Source organism: Ranitomeya variabilis, chromosome 1 (assembly GCF_051348905.1).
Source record: "Ranitomeya variabilis isolate aRanVar5 chromosome 1, aRanVar5.hap1, whole genome shotgun sequence".
NCBI classification, from domain to species: Eukaryota; Metazoa; Chordata; class Amphibia; order Anura; family Dendrobatidae; genus Ranitomeya; species Ranitomeya variabilis.
Genome location: NC_135232.1, coordinates 584,657,734 through 584,677,781, shown reverse-complemented (window position 1 = coordinate 584,677,781; position 20,048 = coordinate 584,657,734).

Sequence of the window (20,048 nt, the reverse complement as noted above, 5' to 3'; positions counted from 1 at the left end):
CAAAACTTCTTTTTACCGTGAATCAGTGGTGGTCTGATGTTACAGACCTCAATGTATCTGGAAGGTCATTTTGGCTTGATTCCCCTTTTCAGTTTCTTTTTTGAGTTAGTTCTCTTCTGTAATTACTGGACTAGGACAAAGTTGTTCCTGTAAATTTCTCACTTCCACAAGATTATAATAATTCATGTCAATCATTTCCAAAAGGCAATGAGACTTCACTCATCGATGTGCATTGGAGAACATTGGAAGACGCTCTTGGTTCTGAGTATTAGTGGAGTTCATGAGTGAGGGATTCCCATCTCTAATAAGGTCAACTGGCCTAAGTCTGAATGGTGAGAACTATTCTTTTCCACCTAGACAATATGGACCCAGTGGTGGACTCCAAGATGTAATTATCGGAAGCCTAATTTTTTTTCAATACCAATTACAATGGCCCTATGTCTCCAAGACCTCTTTAATTGCTGTGGCCACAAATTACAAATGACTTTCCACAATGAAAACACATCCATTGTTTACAATTTGGAGATTTTGCAGAACACCAGCAGATAAAAGCTTGCTAGGTCAGTCAAAATATTAGTAACTTCATTGTGAGTTTATCTTGAGAGTTTAGATAAATTGTTAACTTATTAGGTCAAACACAGACCCCTTTGTCTAGAATAACTGGAGCATCTGGAGAAGGTCATGTTTGCCAACGTAATCCTTCTATTTATTTTGTTGGGTCCCTTTGGCCTCATTATGAGTAAAGGTGGCCATATATCACAAATAGATGTCTGCAAATACTTATGTGCCCAATGACTACTCCACATACACTCACACACTCAGCTCATCCAAAGTTAATCTAATGAATTTGGGCACCTGCATTCTGACTTACCTATGGTCCGAGAACAGACTATGATTTCTAGATCAGGCACAAGCTTCCTGATCCAAATTCAACAGCCTATTAGTGTTGAGTTCAGGTCAGGAGCAGGAGACCTGTGGAGACCATGGAGCAGGAGACCATGGTCCATATTTGGACCATGATATATAGACATCAGAATTCAGCCTAAGAGTGTAAAAAAAAATGAGAAAGACATCTTTATGTAGACCGTGTACTGGGTGGGCTCCCCAGAATACAGCGAAGCCATGAACATGGAAAGCAACTAACACCAAACTTGTCTGATTAACTTTTACGGACAAATTTAGATAGAATACTTTTCCAACGAAAAAAGAAAGTGCACCAAGTTAACTCACACACTCAGCCAAGACTGACCAGGCTCAATGAGCTGCACAAATCCGTGGGCCCGGAAGTAGTGACTATGATGCTGTTAGATTGAACAAAGAAGAAATGTTCACTCCAGTTGCCTACTCCTGGCCTAATGGATATTGATCAGGTGCGCACTGAAGAAATACATCAGACAACACACAGTCAGATGTAAACTCTCCTTGATCAATCTATGGCTCAGCTCCAAGGGCCTTTATTTAATCAGAACACAGGTTTATATAACCCCTGTAAGGGGGCTCGGTTAGCTCTGAGATGGGAGTGATCGTATGTATTCCATTGGTTAGTGGGTTGGGTAATAAGCAAGTCTGTGGGCGGATCCATGAGGTCATCAGGGTGGGTTGGTCCATGAGGTCATCAAGGTGGGCGTCACTGTGGGTGGATCCATGAGGCATCAGGGTGGGCGTCATCTTGGATACCAGCACATGGTGTGGTGAAACAGGAAATGGCAGCCATCTTTAGTGTCTCACTTTGATCTAAGAAAGCTTATGTAAAGTTAAACAATACACATTATGGGTCGCTTCTCTCAATTTCTTATGTCTTGAGGTTAATTAAGTATTTGATCCTATGGCTCTCCTCAACAATGCTATAATCATATGCTGGGACTCTGGAACAATGAGATGAATGTCAGGGATGGCCTATTGGTGATGCAGCACAGCAGCTCACAAACTTAACTAAATGATTATAAACTCACTTCTCACCATTGGTGGACAAACGAGAAATGCTCAGCCGGAGTTGGCATGCGTGGTGGAGGGGGGAGCCTCCTAGGTAGAATACAGTTATCGATTTTGTTCTATGCTGAACAGTGTATCCCAATGTAGGATATCTTAAGTTCATGTAAATTCACATGAATAATGATTCATGTGCACTGGTGTTCACTTTAAGAACCACATGAACACGATGGGAGCACTTTTGTATACTCTGGTAGATTACGCTTTATTGCTGTGGTCCCTATAAGGCACTAGAGGCTCAGAAAACTAAATCTGCTGGTGCTATACCGAGCCTGTATCTGTCTGTCTGAGTTTGGCGCCAAACTAACTGTGCGTGCGTGCATGCTTCCACCGCGATCCCTGCGGTGGCCTGAGCTCAGGACTTGCCACCTATGTCTGGGTACAGTAATGCTCGCTCAACAACTGCGTGAGCATGGGATGGTGAGTCTTCAGCCAGCACTTGGTACCACTGCTGACTTGCTGGAGTATCTCCATCTGTATCTCTGATACCAGCTCTCAGGTATTTCGGCTCCGCTCTCTCCTACCAATGTCATCATTCCAGCCTTTCTCCCTGTCGGTGCAACTAGGATGGGACATATCCTATGTTATTGAGTATGATATTGTGACGCCCGGGAGACCGAGGTACCCAGCACCAGATCAATGAGGTCCGTCTCTTGAGGGGGATGTCACTAGTGGCTTGACCTGGTGCTGTGGCCTCAGGCGATGCACAATGTAAGGGATATCATGAAGGAACAGACACTTACTTGATCAGCAGCAGGTCCTCTCAGCTGTGATGACCCCGATACTGGATCGATGGCTATTGTCCAAATGAAAGACTGAGGCGCTGAAACGTTTAACCAGTTTACTTCAACAAAGAGGGATTTGCAACCAATACTGTCACCGGAGTCTGTATGAGCACTCTGAATTACTTTGATCCTGTCAGGATTTCCACCTCTTATTATGCGCAGTTTCTATATGGCCCTGCTGCTGTAGGTGAACTGGCTGCCGGCCCAATCTGTCTCTTCTATGCTCTGGTTCGACGGACAACCCGAGTCCTTTTTTGTCGGCTTACCCCCTCTGGGAGTACCGCTGAACTCTGTGTCTGTTGCTGCGTCTTACCCTAGTGAAGCTGATATCACCTCACTTCCTTCCGGTTGCTGTATTATATATAATGAATATAGCCACGGATCCGGTATCCGTCTCTGTGCCTATTCTGGGTAGAGGTTATTGCTACCCGGTTCTCACAATGTCCTTTTTCTCTATTCCTCTTTTCCTACTATGGGTATTATGGGCCTCTAATCCGTCATATGGCTGTTAGGAGTTCAGTTATACGACCTCTCACTTTCAGCTCCTTAACCCAACTGCCAGTCTTTTTCTCAGACCAGAATAGATCAAGGGGAGTCTCTGGAGCTCCCCCTTCTGGCCGGAGATGGTAGTGCAGTCTTGCTATTTTAATATTTGTATTTGGTGTCAATAACTATTTTTGTGGCAAATACCCCTAGGGGCGCCACAATATGATCTCCCTAGGACACACGGCTCCGTGGGTGGCGCTGGATGAAGATGCAACACGCTATTCCTCTTTTAGCTCTCACCTTCTCCCCAAGATGGCCATGATCAGCACTTTCCCGTGATGCACGTCCTCCTAGATGCTTGCATTGACTCACAGCCAGGGCTCCGACTGGGGCTGTCAAGGTGCGGTCCAAACCAGCAGAAAAGAGTTCGTTTAACATGGCACAAGTCTCTGCCAACAGAGCAGCTGTTTTTTACATCTGCACACTGAGCTGGGAGTATATATACACTGCTCAAAAAAAATAAAAGGAACACTAAAATCCCAAATCCTAGATATCACTGAATGAAATATCGCAGTAGCAAATCTTCATTACATAGAGGAATGTGTTGAGAACAATAAAACATAAAAATGATTAATGTAAAATCAAAACATCCCATGCAGGTCTGGCTTTCAAGTGGAAAATCAAATTACAGGCTGATCCAACTTCAGTGGAAATGCCTCAAGACAAGAACATGATGCTCAGTAGTGTGTGTGTAGCCTGCACGTGCCTGTAAGACTTCCTTACAATCCCTGGGCATGCTCCTGATGAGGTGGCAGTTGTTCTCCTAAGGGATCTCCTCCCAGACCTGGATTAAACATGACATTGGTGGATGGAATGAGACAAGATGTCCCAGATGTACTCGATCTTGGTGTTCTCTGGTAAATGTCAATCACCCTGCACAGTGTTGGGCTGTAAGCACAACACCCACTTGTGGACTTCAGGCCCTCACACAACCCTCATGGAGTTTGTTTCTGACAGTTTAAACAGACACATGGATGTTATTGGCCTGCTGAAGGTAATTTTGCAGGATTCTGGCACTGCTCCTCTTTGCACAAAGGAGAAAGTAGTGGTCCTGCTGCTGGGTTGTTACCCTCCTACAGGCCCTCCATGTCTTCTGGTGTACAGTGGAAACCAGAAGTTTATATACACTATATAAAAAGACACATATGCATGTTTTTCTCAATATCGAACATGAAATCAGAATAAACCTTTCCTGTTTTAGACCAATTAGGATTACCATAATTGTTAATATTTAGCAAAATGGCAGAATAATGAGAGAGAGCGAGAATCTTTTAAGGCATTTTTATTACCTACTGCAAAGTCAAAAGCTTACATACACTAAGATTACTATGCCTTTAAACAATTCTGGACTGCCCATATGATGATGTCATGTGTCTGTCTCTTTTAATTGTGCCCTTTGGAATTCTCGCTCAGTGTGTAATAAACTCTCCTTCATCCATGACTTCTTCCTTTCTGATTCTCTTAACCTTCCGGCTCTTACTGAAACCTGGATCCAGCAGTCAGATACCACCGCTGCTGCTGCTCTCTCATATGATGAAAGACCATCCACCAGAACTCTAGATAAACCATGAAAATCCGGACAAGATAATATAGTACAAGATATATATCTTCATTTAATAGCAACAGTTATACTTAAAATGAAACGTGTGCACGTATCAGGACATTTAATACAGACATTAATTTATATATATATAAAAAAAAATTTTTTTAACTGTTGCTATTAAATAAAGATATATATCTTGTACTATATTATCTTGTCCGGATTTTCATGGTTTATCTAGAGTTCTGGTGGTTGGTCTTTACCTGTACATGAGTATTGAGCAAAACGGATCGGACAAATTGAAAAATTGCCTACTTTCGGCAAAGTCGGGTTTCGTGAAACCCGACCCGACCCCACACTGTGGGATCGGCCATGAGGTCGACCATCTTCACGCCAAAGTCGCGTTTCGTATGACGCTTTCAGCGCCATTTTTCAGCCAATGAAGGAGGACGCAGAGTGTGGGCAGCGTGATGACATAGGTCTCGGTCCCCACCATCTTAGAGAAGGGCATGACAGTGATTGGCTTGCTTTCTGCGGCGTCACAGGGGCTATAAAGGGGCGTGCACGCCAACCGCCATCTTACTTCTGCCGATCTGAGCATAGGGAGAGGTTGCTGCAGCTTCGTCAGAAGCGGGGATATTGTTAGGGAGGAAAGATTAACCCCCAAACTGCTTGTGCTGTAGCGATTTCCACTGTCCAACACGACCTTTTCTTTGCAGGGACAGTGGAGTCTAGATTTCTGTGCATCAGCTCTGTAGCCTATAAGGCTCCCTGATAGCTGCATTGCTGTTTGTACGTCGCTGTGCAAACCAACTGCTTTTTTAAAAGCAAAACTCCTGTTGCTCCTTTCTGCACAGTTCTATTGTTTATTTGTCCACACTTTTGTGTGCAGCAGTCCTTTTTATTGCTGCCATACTTGTCCTGAGATCATTGTAGGGAGATTGTTATTGTAGTACGGTCCCTTTTTTTTATATATATCTTCCAACCACGTTCTGCCACTTACATTATGTAGTGTAATACAGTGGGCCTGGTTTTTGCAGCAGTCTCCCACCCAAAAAGGGAGATTTAAATTGCCCCTAAGTGGATCTGCATCAGTTCTGTTTGTCGTATATCTGCCTGCCACGTTCTGCCTCTTACATTGTGTAGTGTAACACAGCGGGCCTGATTTTTGCAGCAGTCTCCCACACAAAAAAGGGAGATTTACATTGCCACTAAGTGGATCTGTGTCAGTTCTGTTTGTCGTATATCTGCCTGCCACTTTCTGCCTCTTACATTGTGTAGTGTAATACAGTGGGCCTGGTTTTTGCAGCAGTCTCCCACACAAAAAAGGGAGATTTACATTGCCACTAAGTGGATCTGCGTAGTTCTGTTTGTCGTATATCTGCCAGCCACTTTCTGCCACTTACATTGTGTAGTGTAATACAGTGGGCCTGTTTTTTGCAGCAGTCTCCCACATAATAAAGGGAGATTTAAATTGCCACTAAGTGGATCTGCATCAGTTCTGTTTGTCGTATATCTGCCTGCCACTTTCTGCCACTTACATTGTGTAGTGTAATACAGTGGGCCTGGTTTTTGCAGCAGTCTCCCACATAATAAAGGGAGATTTACATTGCCACTAAGTGGATCTGCGTAGTTCTGTTTGTCGTATATCTGCCAGCCACTTTCTGCCACTTACATTGTGTAGTGTAATACAGTGGGCCTGGTTTTTGCAGCAGTCTCCCACATAATAAAGGGAGATTTAAATTGCCACTAAGTGGATCTGCATCAGTTCTGTTTGTCGTATATCTGCCTGCCACTTTCTGCCACTTACATTGTGTAGTGTAATACAGTGGGCCTGGTTTTTGCAGCAGTCTCCCACATAATAAAGGGAGATTAAAATTGCCACTAAGTGGATCTGCATCAGTTCTGTTTGTCGTATATCTGCCAGCCACTTTCTGCCACTTACATTGTGTAGTTTAATACAGCAGGCCTGATTTTTGCAGCAGTCTCCCACATAATAAAGGGAGATTTAAATTGCCACTAAGTGGATCTGCGTCAGTTCTGTTTGTCGTATATCTGCCTGCCACTTTCTGCCACTTACATTGTGTAGTGTAATACAGTGGGCCTAGTTTTTGCAGCAGTCTCTGACATAATAAAGGGAGATTTAAATTGCCACTAAGTGGATCTGCATCAGTTCTGTTTGTCGTATATCTGCCAGCCACTTTCTGCCACTTACATTGTGTAGTGTAATACAGTGGGCCTGGTTTTTGCAGCAGTCTCCCACATAATAAAGGGAGATTTAAATTGCCCCTAAGTGGATCTGCGACACTTCTGTTTGTCGTATATCTGCCTGCCACTTTCTCCCACTTACATTGTGTAGTGTAATACAGTGGGCCTAGTTTTTGCAGCAGTCTCCCACATAATAAAGGGAGATTTAAATTGCCACTAAGTGGATCTGCGTCAGTTCTATTTGTTGTATATCTGCCTGCCACTTTCTGCCACTTACATTGTGTAGTGTAATACAGTGGGCCTGGTTTTTGCAGCAGTATCCCACATAATAAAGGGAGATTTAAATTGCCCCTAAGTGGATCTGCGTCACTTCTGTTTGTCGTATATCTGCCAGCCACTTACTGCCACTTACATTGTGTAGTGTAATACAGTGGGCCTGGTTTTTGCAGCAGTCTCCCACACAAAAAAGGGAGATTTAAATTGCCCCTAAGTGGATCTGCGTCAGTTCTGTTTGTCGTATATCTGCCTGCCACTTTCTGCCACTTACATTGTGTAGTGTACTACAGTGGGCCTAGTTTTTGTAGCAGTCTCCCACATAATAAAGGGAGATTTAAATTGCCACTAAGTGGATCTGCATCAGTTCTGTTTGTCGTATATCTGCCAGCCACTTTCTGCCACTTACATTGTGTAGTGTAATACAGTGGGCCTGATTTTTGCAGCAGTCTCCCACATAATAAAGGGAGATTTAAATTGCCACTAAGTGGATCTGCATCAGTTCTGTTTGTCGTATATCTGCCAGCCACTTTCTGCCACTTACATTGTGTAGTGTAATACAGTGGGCCTGGTTTTTGCAGCAGTCTCCCACACAAAAAATGGAGATTTAAATTGCCACTAAGTGGATCTGCGTCAGTTCTGTTTGTCGTATATCTGCCAGCCACTTTCTGCCCTTACATTGTGTAGTGTAATACAGTGGGCCTGGTTTTTGCAGCAGTCTCCCACACAAAAAAGGGAGATGTAAATTGCTAACAAGTTTATATACACCTTCTACCTTGTTTTACAGTACCATATAACGGTTGTTAGTTTGGTTACATTTTCCCAAAAATGAGGAAGTCTGGTGGAAGATGCCGTGGGCGGTCATTGCCAGCTGGTAATGATGGTGGTGGAGCATCTGGTGGTAGTGGGAAAGGCAAAATAGCACCTAAGGCTCGAGTTGTTCAGACAGCGTCATCATCTGGCAACACAAGGCCTCGAAGGCTCCCTTATCTGGGAGTAGGAAAACCGCTTTTAAAGCCAGAGCAGCAGGAACAAGTTTTGGCTTTCATTGCTGACTCAGCCTCTAGCTCTTTCGCCTCCTCTTCAGAAAGTTCGAAATATAAAAGCAGCGAGTTGTCATTGGATGCTCCTGGTCAGGAACAAGTCGCTTCCTTGTGTCCTTCACCCAAAGCAAAAGTGAAGGATGCGGCAGGTGGCAGGCGACACTACAGGTTACTCCATGGAGCTCTTTACACATACCGTGCCAGGGTTAGAAAGGGAAATAGTTAACAGCCCATTACAAGATGAATCAGACATGGAGTGCACAGATGCACAGCCACAGCTAGATTATTATGCTGTTCCATTGACTCAGATCACTACATTGCCCTCGCAGTGTACTGACCCAGAATCTGACTATGGTGCCCCATCCCGAACGCTATAGCACCTTACATGGTGACACAGAGGAAGGTGCACAGGACATTGAAGAGGAGGTGATAGATGACCGAGTTGTTGACCCAGATTGGCAGCCATTGGGGGAACAGGGTGCCGCTGGCAGTAGCTCTGAAGCGGAGGAGGATGATCCGCAGCAGGCATCAACATCGCCACAGCTTTCATCTGGCAGGCCCGTATCAGGGCAAAAACGTGTGTCTAAACCAAAAACAGTTTTAGGACAGCGTGGCCATCCGGTGAAAGTAGCACAGCATGCAATGCCTGAAAAGGTATTCGATAGTAGGAAGAGTGCAGTGTGGCAATTTTTTAACCAAGATCCGAATGATCAGTGCAAAGTTATCTGTAAGAAATGCTCAAAGATCTTTAGCTGAGGGAAGAATCCCCTAAATTTAAATACAACGTGCATGCGTAGACATTTAACCAGCATGCACTTGCAAGCCTGGACTAACTACCAAACGTCCCGTACCATTGGTGCACCCGCTCAGAATGAAGGTAGTCAGCAACGCTACATTGCTTCCCTCACTGTAAGCCCACCGTTTAGGACACCACCTGCAGCAAATGTGGAGGTATCGTCGCAAGGTCAAGGCAGTCAGGGAATCACCAGGTTCTTGGTAGGAAACACTGTATGTAGGCCAACATCAAGAATACCATCACCAACCCTCTCTCAATCTGCCATGTCCACCACCACCCCCGCTAGTTCCACCATATGTAGCTCTCCTGTCCAGCTCACCCTACAAGAGACTCTCGTTAGGAAAAGGAAGTACTCATCCTCTCATCCGCATACACAGGATTTGAATGCCCACATTGCAAGACTAATCTCGTTAGAGATGATGCCCTACCGGTTGGTTGAAAGCAAAGCTTTCAAAGCCCTGATGGCCTATGCAGTACCACGCTATGACCTACCCAGTCAACACTTCTTTGCAAGAAAAGCCATCCCAGCCCTCCACCAGCATGTCAAAGACTGCATTGTCCATGCACTCAGGCAATCAGTCAGTAGAAAGGTGCACCTCACAACAGATGCATGGACCAGTAGGCATGGCCAGTGACGTTACGTGTCCATCACGGCATACTGGGTTAATGTGGTGGATGCAGGGTCCACAGGGGACAGCCATAGTGGGACAGTTCTGCCTAGCCCACGGTCTAGGAAACAGTTGGCAGTAGGCATTCGACACCCCTCCTCCTCCTCCTCCTCCTCCAGAAGCAAAAGCTCGTCCACAGAGCGCAGTCGCCCTACCACTCCATCCGCAGCTGCCAGTGTTGCACACGAGGTGTCCCATTATGGAACAGCTAGTGGTAAGCGTCAGCAGGCTGTGTTGGAAATAAAGTATTTGGGCGACAACAGACACACCGCGGAAGTACTGTCAGAGTACTTGCAGCAAGAAACTCAGTCATGGCTGGGCAGTGTACATCTTGAGGCAGGCAAGGTAGTCAGTGATAAGGGAAGGAATTTTATGGCTGCCATAGCCCTTTCACAACTGAAACACATACCTTGCCTGGCTCACACCTTGAACCTGGTGGTGCAGTGCTTCCTGAAAAGTTATCCAGGGTTACCAGCCCTGCTCCTGAAGGTGCGAAGACTTTGCTTGCACATCCGCCGGTCGCCCGTACACTCCAGTCGTATGCAGAACCATCAGCGATCGCTGAAGCTTCCCCAGCACCGCCTAATAATCGACGTTGCAACAAGGTGGAACTCCGCACTGCCATGCTTCAGTGGCTGTGCGAACAGAGGCGTGCTGTAATGTATTTGTGGGAGGATACAAATACACGGGCAGGCAGTTGGATGGCAGACATGGAGTTGTCTGGTGTGCAGTGGTCGAAGCTTCAAGACCTCTGTCAAGTCCTTCAGTGTTTTGAGGAATGCACACGGCTGGAAAGTGCAGACGACGCCATCATAAGCATGAGCATCCCACTAATGCGTCTGCTGATGCAAAGTTTGACGCACATTAAGGAGCAGGTGTCTGCAGCCGAGGATGAGGGAAGCCTTGATGACAGTCAGCCATTGCTCAGGGAACTCTCCTGGATGAGGTGGCGGACGAAGAGGAGGAGGAGGATGATGGGGATGAATATTTATGGGAGGAGGATGCTTCCCAGGGGGCAATAGAAACTGGTGGCGTTGCAAGGTCAGGTACAGGGTTTTTGCTGGAGACAAGGGATGTTGATTTGCAAGAAAGTGCTCCTCAACCCAGCACAAGCAGTGAATTGACACCTGGAACATTGGCCCACATGGCTGATTATGCCTTGCGTATCCTAAAAAGGGACCCCCGCATTATAAAAATGATGACCGATGACGATTACTGGTTGGCCTGCCTCCTGGATCCACGCTACAAAGGGAAATTACAAAATATCATGCCACATGAGAACCTTGAGCAAATATTGGCTACCAAACAAGCAAATCTTGTAGACCGTTTGGTTCAGGCACTCCCAGCACACAGCGGCGGTGATGGTTCTCACACGAGCTGCAGGGGGCAACATGGCAGAGGTGTTAGAGGTGCACAAATCAGAAGTGGCGTTGGACAGAGGGGTTTTATGACCAGGTTGTGGAGTGATTTCGCAATGACCGCAGACACGACAGCTACTGCTGCATCGATTCAAAGTGACAGGAGACAACATTTGTCCAGTATGGTTACGAACTATTTTTCCTCCCTTATCGATGTTCTCCCTCACACGTCATTCCCCTTTGATTACAGGGCATCTAAAATAGACACCTGGCCTGAATTGGCAGAATATGCATTACAGGAGCTCGCTTGCCCAGCTGCTAGTGTGCTATCAGAAAGAGTCTTTAGTGCTGCTGGTTCAATACTGACCGAAAAAAGGACTCGTCTGGCTACCCAAAATGTTGATGATCTAACCTTCATTAAAATGAACCAATCATGGATTTCTAATTATTTTGCCCCACCTTCCCCTGCTGACACGTAGCTTACCTGAAAAATGTCTTGCTTTTGGACTCCTCTTACTGACTGTTCCAGTTCCTCCATTTGCAGCTGCTGAATGTCCACCATAGGCCATTTTTTTACCTCCATAAATGGGCTGACGCCCCCCACAGGGCCGTGGTCACCACCTAGCGCAAGCACCCGTGCGAGTGCCGTTTGCCTGGACAGGTGGGTGTGCCCACTCTTGGGCGACGGCACTGGCACAGGGTCCCTCATAGTACAATGAAGTGTCTCTGACGGTGGTGGTGCACAACCAACGTCAGACACACCGTCGTAATATGAGGGGCCCTGGGCCAGTACTGCCGCCCACGAGAGAGTGTCCCCCCCCCCAGCTCGAACAGCGCTCTACCACTTGCAAAACTTACCTCTCCCGGCTCCACCACTGTGTAGTCTGTGTTGTTAAATCCTTCAATGGCACTGCCAATAAAAATGTGTTGAAATGATAGATGATAGTAAAAATATACAGGGGCCCTGGCCTCCATTTAGACCATTTAATACTTTGCGCCAACTACCACTGTCTGCTACTCAGCAGAGGAGCCCACCCCTGTATGTAGCTATACCACCTGTTTATTTATGAAAATTTTTTTGGCAGACATTTACCTCACTTTATTATTTTGGCCTACTAACTGTGTCATCTACTCCTTACAGTTGTCCTCCACTGAACAAACCTATGCCGCCAGTTTACTCCTGTTACCAGTTTTGAACTGCATTTAGCCAACTTTTTTATTTTAGGCCTACTAAGTGTGTGTGCGCCACTCCTTACAATCGTCCTCCGCTGAACAAACCAATGCCGCCTGTGTACCCCTGTAACCTATTTTAAACTGCATTGAGCCAACTTTTTTATTTTAGGCCTATTAAGTGTGTCTGCGCCACTCATTACAATCGTCCTCCGCTGAACAAACCAATGCTGCCTGTGTACCCCTGTAACCTATTTTAAACTGCATTGAGCCAACTTTTTTATTTTAGGCCTACTAAGTGTGTCTGCGCCACTCCTTACAATCGTCCTCCGCTGAACAAACCAATGCCGCCTGTGTACCCCTGTAACCTATTTTAAACTGCATTGAGCCAACTTTTTTATTTTAGGCCTACTAAGTGTGTCTGCGCCACTCCTTACAATCGTCCTCCGCTGAACAAACCAATGCTGCCTGTGTACCCCTGTAACCTATTTTAAACTGCATTGAGCCAACATTTTTATTTTAGGCCTACTAAGTGTGTCTGTGCCACTCCTTACAATCGTCCTCCGCTGAACAAACCAATGCCGCCTGTGTACCCCTGTAACCTATTTTAAACTGCATTGAGCCAACTTTTTTATTTTAGGCCTACTAAGTGTGTCTGCATCACTCCTTACAATCGTCCTCCGCTAAACAAACCAATGCCGCCTGTGTATCCCTGTAACCTATTTTAAACTGCATTGAGCCAACTATTTTATTTTAGGCCTACTAAGTGTGTCTGCGCCACTCCTTACAATCGTCCTCCGCTGAACAAACCAATGCCGCCTGTTGTGAACTCCGTTTTCAGGCTCCCTCTTGTGGTCACAGATGGTATTGTGTGACTTTGGTTTTTTGGCTCCCCCTGGTGGTTTGGTTTATTATCCTGCGGGTCTGCTGGATCAGCTGCCTCGTTATTCACCAGGGAGGCTCCTATTTAGCTCTGCTTCACTTCCACTTGTTGCCGGCTGTCAATGTATTCAGTGCTATTCTGATTACTCCTGATTATCTCGTTTTCTGCCTCTTCAGGATAAGCTAAGTTCTGTTTGAATATTTTTTGCTCATCTGCCTGCAATATGATTTCTGTGTATGATGAGTCTAGTCCAGCTTGCTAAAATGTGATTTCTTTTTGCTGGTAAGCTCTGGGGTACGGAGTTGCTTCCCCCGCACCGTTAGTTGGTGCGGGGGCTCGAGCAATCTCTGCGTGGATATTTTGAATAGGGTTTTTTATTGACCGCACAGTTTCCTTCCTATTTTCTGCTATCTAGTATTGGCGGGCCTCATTTGCTAAATCTGATTTAATCTCTGCGTTTGTGCTTTCCCCTTAACTCACCGTTAATATTTGTGGGGGGCTATTCTATATCTTTGGGGGCATTCCACTGAGGCAAGTGAGGACTTACTTTCCCTCCAGGAATAGTCAGTTTCTCAGGCCGTGACGAGACGTCTAGGATTTTTAGGTAACGTTCCACGGCTGCCTATAGTTGTTTGCGGATAGGATCAGGTTGCGGTCAATCTAGTTACCACTTCCCCAGAGCTAGTAGTCTGTTCAGTTACTTAGCTAGTCCGACCTGCGATCCTTGCCACTAGGATCATAACAGTACAGCCGGCCTATAAAGTGTTAATTGCATGGCAGAAGCAGGAGAAAAGAAGCTTGGAGATTTTTTTTTTTTTTTTTGCTGCTGTGTGTCTAGCTGCTGTGTGTCTGGCTTCTCTCCTCCTCTTAATCTTGGTGTGGCTCTGAGTTCAGCTGCTGATATGGATATCCAGAGTTTAGCCTCCAGTGTAGATCATCTTGCTGCAAGGGTACAAAGTATTCAGGATTTTGTTGTGCACAGTCCTATGTCAGAGCCTAGAATACCTATTCCGGAGTTGTTTTCTGGAGATAGATCTAGGTTCCTGAATTTTAAGAACAATTGCAAGTTGTTTCTTTCTTTGAAACCTCGTTCCTCTGGGGATTCTGTTCAGCAAGTTAAGATTATTATTTCTTTCTTGCGTGGCGATCCTCAAGATTGGGCTTTCGCATTGGCTCCAGGGGATCCTGCATTGCTCAGTGTGGATGCGTTTTTTCTGGCCCTTGGATTGCTCTATGAGGAACCTAATCTTGAGAACCAGGCTGAAAAAGCATTGTTGGCCCTCTCTCAGGGGCAAGATGATGCAGAGGTGTACTGCCAGAAATTTCGGAAATGGTCGGTGCTTACTCAATGGAATGAGTGTGCCCTGGCTGCAAATTTCAGAAAAGGTCTTTTCGAAGCCATTAAGAATGTCATGGTGGGGTTCCCTACGCCTGCAGGTCTGAATGAGTCAATGACTCTGGCCATTCAGATTGATCGGCGTTTGCGGGAGCGCAAACCTGCGCACCATTTGGTGGTGTCTTCTGAACAGACACCTGAGTCTATGCAATGTGATAGAATTCTGACCAGAAGTGAACGGCAAAATTATAGACGGCAAAATGGGTTGCGCTTTTACTGTGGTGACTCAGCTCATGTTATCTCAGCATGCTCTAAGCGCACAAAAAAGATTGATAAATCTGTCACCATCCGTACTTTACAGCCTAAGTTTATTTTGTCTGTTACCCTGATTTGTTCCCTGTCATCTTACCCGGTTATGGCTTTTGTGGATTCAGGTGCTGCCCTGAGTCTGATGGATTTGTCATTTGCCAGGCGCTGTGGTTTTGTTTTGGAGCCTTTAAAATTCCCTATTCCACTAAGGGGAATTGATGCTACACCATTGGCTACGAATAAACCTCAGTACTGGACACAAGTGACCATGTGCATGACTCCTGTTCATCAGGAGGTGATTCGCTTTCTTGTATTGCATAATTTGCATGATGTTGTCGTGTTGGGCCTGCCATGGTTGCAGACTCATAATCCAGTCCTGGATTGGAAAGCAATGTCTGTGTCAAGTTGGGGTTGTCAGGGAATTCATGGCGACGCTCCTGTGGTGTCAATTGCTTCATCCACTCCTTCTGAGGTCCCTGCGTTTTTGTCAGATTACCAGGATGTATTTGATGAGCCCAAACTCAGTTCTCTACCTCCTCATAGGGATTGTGATTGTGCTATAAATTTGATTCCTGGTAGTAAGTTTCCTAAGGGACGACTTTTCAATTTGTCAGTGCCGGAGCATGCTGCTATGCGGAGTTATATAAAGGAGTCTTTGGAGAAAGGACTTATTCGCCCCTCCTCCTCCCCTCTTGGTGCGGGGTTCTTTTTTGTGGCTAAGAAGGATGGTTCCTTGAGACCTTGTATTGATTATCGCCTTCTAAACAAAATCACGGTCAAATTTCAGTATCCTTTGCCATTGTTATCTGATCTGTTTGCTCGCATTAGGGGGTCTAGTTGGTTCACCAAGATAGATCTTCGTGGTGCGTATAACCTTGTGCGTATTAAGCAGGGTGATGAATGGAAAACTGCATTTAATACGCCCGAAGGCCATTTTGAGTACTTGGTGATGCCTTTTGGACTTTCTAACGCTCCTTCTGTCTTTCAGTCCTTTATGCACGACATCTTCCGCGAATATCTGGATACATTTATGATTGTGTATCTGGATGATATTCTGTTTTTTTCGGATGATTGGGAGTCCCATGTTAAGCAGGTCAGGATGGTGTTTCAGGTCCTGCGTGCCAATGCTTTATTTGTGAAGGGCTCAAAATGTCTTTTTGGAGTCCAGAAGGTCTCTTTTTTGGGTTTCATTTTTTCTCCTTCTGCTATTGAGATGGACCCAGTCAAGGTTCAGGCTATTCATGACTGGACTCAGCCTACATCTGTTAAGAGTCTTCAGAAGTTCTTGGGTTTTGCTAATTTTTACCGTCGCTTCATCGCTAATTTTTCTGGTGTTGTTAAGCCATTGACGGATTTGACCAAGAAGGGTTCTGATGTTACTAATTGGTCTCCTGCGGCTGTGGAGGCCTTTCGGGAGCTGAAGCGCCGGTTTTCTTCGGCTCCGGTCTTATGTCAGCCAGACGTCTCCCTTCCTTTCCAGGTCGAGGTTGATGCTTCTGAGATTGGAGCGGGGGCTGTTTTGTCGCAGAGAAGCTCTGATGGCTCTGTGATGAAGCCATGTGCTTTCTTTTCAAGAAAGTTTTCGCCTGCCGAGCGGAATTATGGTGTTGGTAATCGGGAGTTGTTGGCTATGAAGTGGGCATTTGAGGAGTGGCGACATTGGCTCGAGGGAGCTAAGCATCGTGTGGTGGTCTTGACTGATCACAAGAATTTGATTTATCTCGAGTCGGCCAAGCGGCTGAATCCTAGACAGGCTCGTTGGTCGTTGTTTTTCTCTCGTTTTGATTTCGTGGTCTCATACCTGCCTGGTTCGAAGAATGTGAAGGCTGATGCTCTTTCTAGGAGTTTTGTGCCTGACTCTCCTGGTGATTCAGAGCCAGCTGGTATCCTCAGAGAAGGGGTGATTTTGTCTGCCATCTCCCCAGATTTGCGACGAGTGCTGCAGGAGTTTCAGGTGGATAGACCTGACCGTTGTCCACCGGAGAGACTGTTTGTCCCGGATAGATGGACCAGCAGAGTTATTTCCAAGGTTCATTCTTCGGTGTTGGCAGGCCATCCTGGGATTTTTGGTACCAGAGATTTGGTGGCTAGGTCCTTCTGGTGGCCTTCCTTGTCGCGGGATGTGCGTTCCTTTGTGCAGTCTTGTGGAATTTGTGCTCGGGCTAAGCCTTGCTGTTCTTGTGCCAGTGGCTTGTGGTTGCCTTTGCCTGTCCCGAAGAGGCCTTGGACGCACATTTCCATGGATTTTATTTCAGATCTCCCTGTCTCTCAGAGAATGTCGGTCATTTGGGTGGTGTGTGATCATTTTTCTAAAATGGTCCATTTGGTGCCCTTGCCTAAGTTGCCTTCCTCCTCCAAGTTGGTTCCTCTGTTTTTTCAAAATGTGGTTCGTTTGCACGGGATCCCTGAAAATATTGTTTCCGACAGAGTATCCCAGTTTGTGTCTAGATTTTGGCGGACCTTTTGTGCTAAGATGGGCATTAATTTGTCTTTTTCGTCGGCCTTCCATCCTCAGACGAATGGCCAAACCGAGCGCACTAATCAGACTTTGGAAACCTATTTAAGATGTTTTGTTTCTGCTGATCAGGACGACTGGGTGACTTTTTTGCCATTGGCCGAGTTTGCCCTTAATAATCGGGCTAGTTTTGCTACTTTGGTTTCGCCTTTTTTTTTGTAATTCAGGGTTTCATCCTCGTTTTTCCTCGTGTCAGGTGGAGTCTTCTGACTGTCCTGGAGTGGATGTTGTGGTGGATAGGTTGCATCGGATTTGGAATTATGTGGTGGACAATTTGAAGCTGTCACAAGAGAAGGCTCAGCGCTTTGCCAACCGCCGTCGCTGTGTGGGTCCCCGACTTCGCGTTGGGGATTTTGTGTGGTTGTCTTCTCGCTTTGTTCCTATGAAGGTCTCCTCTCCTAAGTTTAAGCCTCGGTTTATTGGTCCTTATAAGATTTTGGAAGTCCTTAACCCTGTGTCATTTCGTTTGGACCTCCCGGCATCGTTTGCTATTCATAATGTGTTCCATCGGTCGTTGTTGCGGAGGTATTTGGTGCCTGTGGTTCCTTCGGTTGAGCCTCCTGCCCCTGTGCTGGTTGAGGGAGAATTGGAATACGTGGTGGAGAAGATCTTGGATTCTCGTATTTCTAGACGGAGGCTTCAGTATGTGGTTAAGTGGAAAGGCTATGGTCAGGAGGATAATTCCTGGGTTGTCGCTTCTGATGTTCATGCGGCCGATTTGGTTCGTGCCTTCCATGTGGCTCACCCTGATCGTCCTGGGGGTTTTGATGAGGGTTCGGTGACCCCTCCTCAAGGGGGGGGTACTGTTGTGAACTCCGTTTTCAGGCTCCCTCTTGTGGTCACAGATGGTATTGTGTGACTTTGGTTTTTTGGCTCCCCCTGGTGGTTTGGTTTATTATCCTGCGGGTCTGCTGGATCAGCTGCCTCGTTATTCACCAGGGAGGCTCCTATTTAGCTCTGCTTCACTTCCACTTGTTGCCGGCTGTCAATGTATTCAGTGCTATTCTGATTACTCCTGATTATCTCGTTTTCTGCCTCTTCAGGATAAGCTAAGTTCTGTTTGAATATTTTTTGCTCATCTGCCTGCAATATGATTTCTGTGTATGATGAGTCTAGTCCAGCTTGCTAACATGTGATTTCTTTTTGCTGGTAAGCTCTGGGGTACGGAGTTGCTTCCCCCGCACCGTTAGTTGGTGCGGGGGCTCGAGCAATCTCTGCGTGGATATTTTGAATAGGGTTTTTTATTGACCGCACAGTTTCCTTCCTATTTTCTGCTATCTAGTATTAGCGGGCCTCATTTGCTAAATCTGATTTCATCTCTGCGTTTGTGCTTTCCCCTTAACTCACCGTTAATATTTGTGGGGGGCTATTCTATATCTTTGGGGGCATTCCACTGAGGCAAGTGAGGACTTACTTTCCCTCCAGGAATAGTCAGTTTCTCAGGCCGTGACGAGACGTCTAGGATTTTTAGGTAACGTTCCATGGCTGCCTATAGTTGTTTGCGGATAGGATCAGGTTGCGGTCAATCTAGTTACCACTTCCCCAGAGCTAGTAGTCTGTTCAGTTACTTAGCTAGTCCGACCTGCGATCCTTGCTACTAGGATCATAACAGCCGCCTGTGTACCCCTGTAACCTATTTTAAACTGCATTGAGCCTACTTTTTTATTTTAGGCCTACTACATGTCTCTGTCTGCGCCACTCAATACAGCTGTCCTCCACTGAACAAAGCTGAGCTTCAATTTTCAGCCTATATCACATATTAAACTGCATTTGGCCTACTTGTTTGGTTGGGCCTACTAACGGTGTCTGCCGCTGCTTGTTGTTCTCCTCCACTGAACAAAGCTGAGCTTCAATTTTCAGGCTTTCAGCCTATATGAAATATGAAACTGCATTTGGCCTACTTGTTTGGTTGGGCCTACTAATGGTGTCTGCCGCTGCTTGCTTTTCTCCTCCACTGAAGAAAGCTGAGCTTCAATTTTCAGGCTTTCAGCCTATATGAAATATGAAGCTGCATTTGGCCTACTTGTTTGGTTGGGCCTACTAACGGTGTCTGCCGCTGCTTGTTGTTCTCCTCCACTGAACAAAGCAGTGCCACCTGTTTACTCCTGTTACCAATTTTGAACTTCATTTGGCCCACTTTATTACTTGGGCCTACTAACTGTGTCGGCCACTCATTACAGTTTTTTTCCACTGAACAAAGCAATGCCGCCTGTTTAGTCCTGTTACCAATTTTGAACTGCATTTAGCCTACTTTATTCTTTGGGCCTATATCTGTGTTTCCTCCTCATCCCGCCCATTGCCCAGCCACTGCTAGATGAGTCTGCTGGTACATTGACCCAGACCACTACATTCCCCTTCCACTCTACACAGCCTGTATCTGACCCTGCTGAAAGTCTGGTTCCCCTTCCCGCATACTATACCACCTTACACGGGGACAAAGAGAAAGGTGCAGATGAAAGTGCAGGTTCCTTCATCAGGTGGGGGGGCATACTCGTTGGTGACGTCACTGGCACAGGGCCCCTCATAGTACACAAAAGTGTCTCTGCCGGTGGGAGGCGCCCCCGCCGTCAAACACACCGCCGTACTTTGAGGGGCCCTGTGCCAGTGCCAATGCGAACGAGTGTGCCCC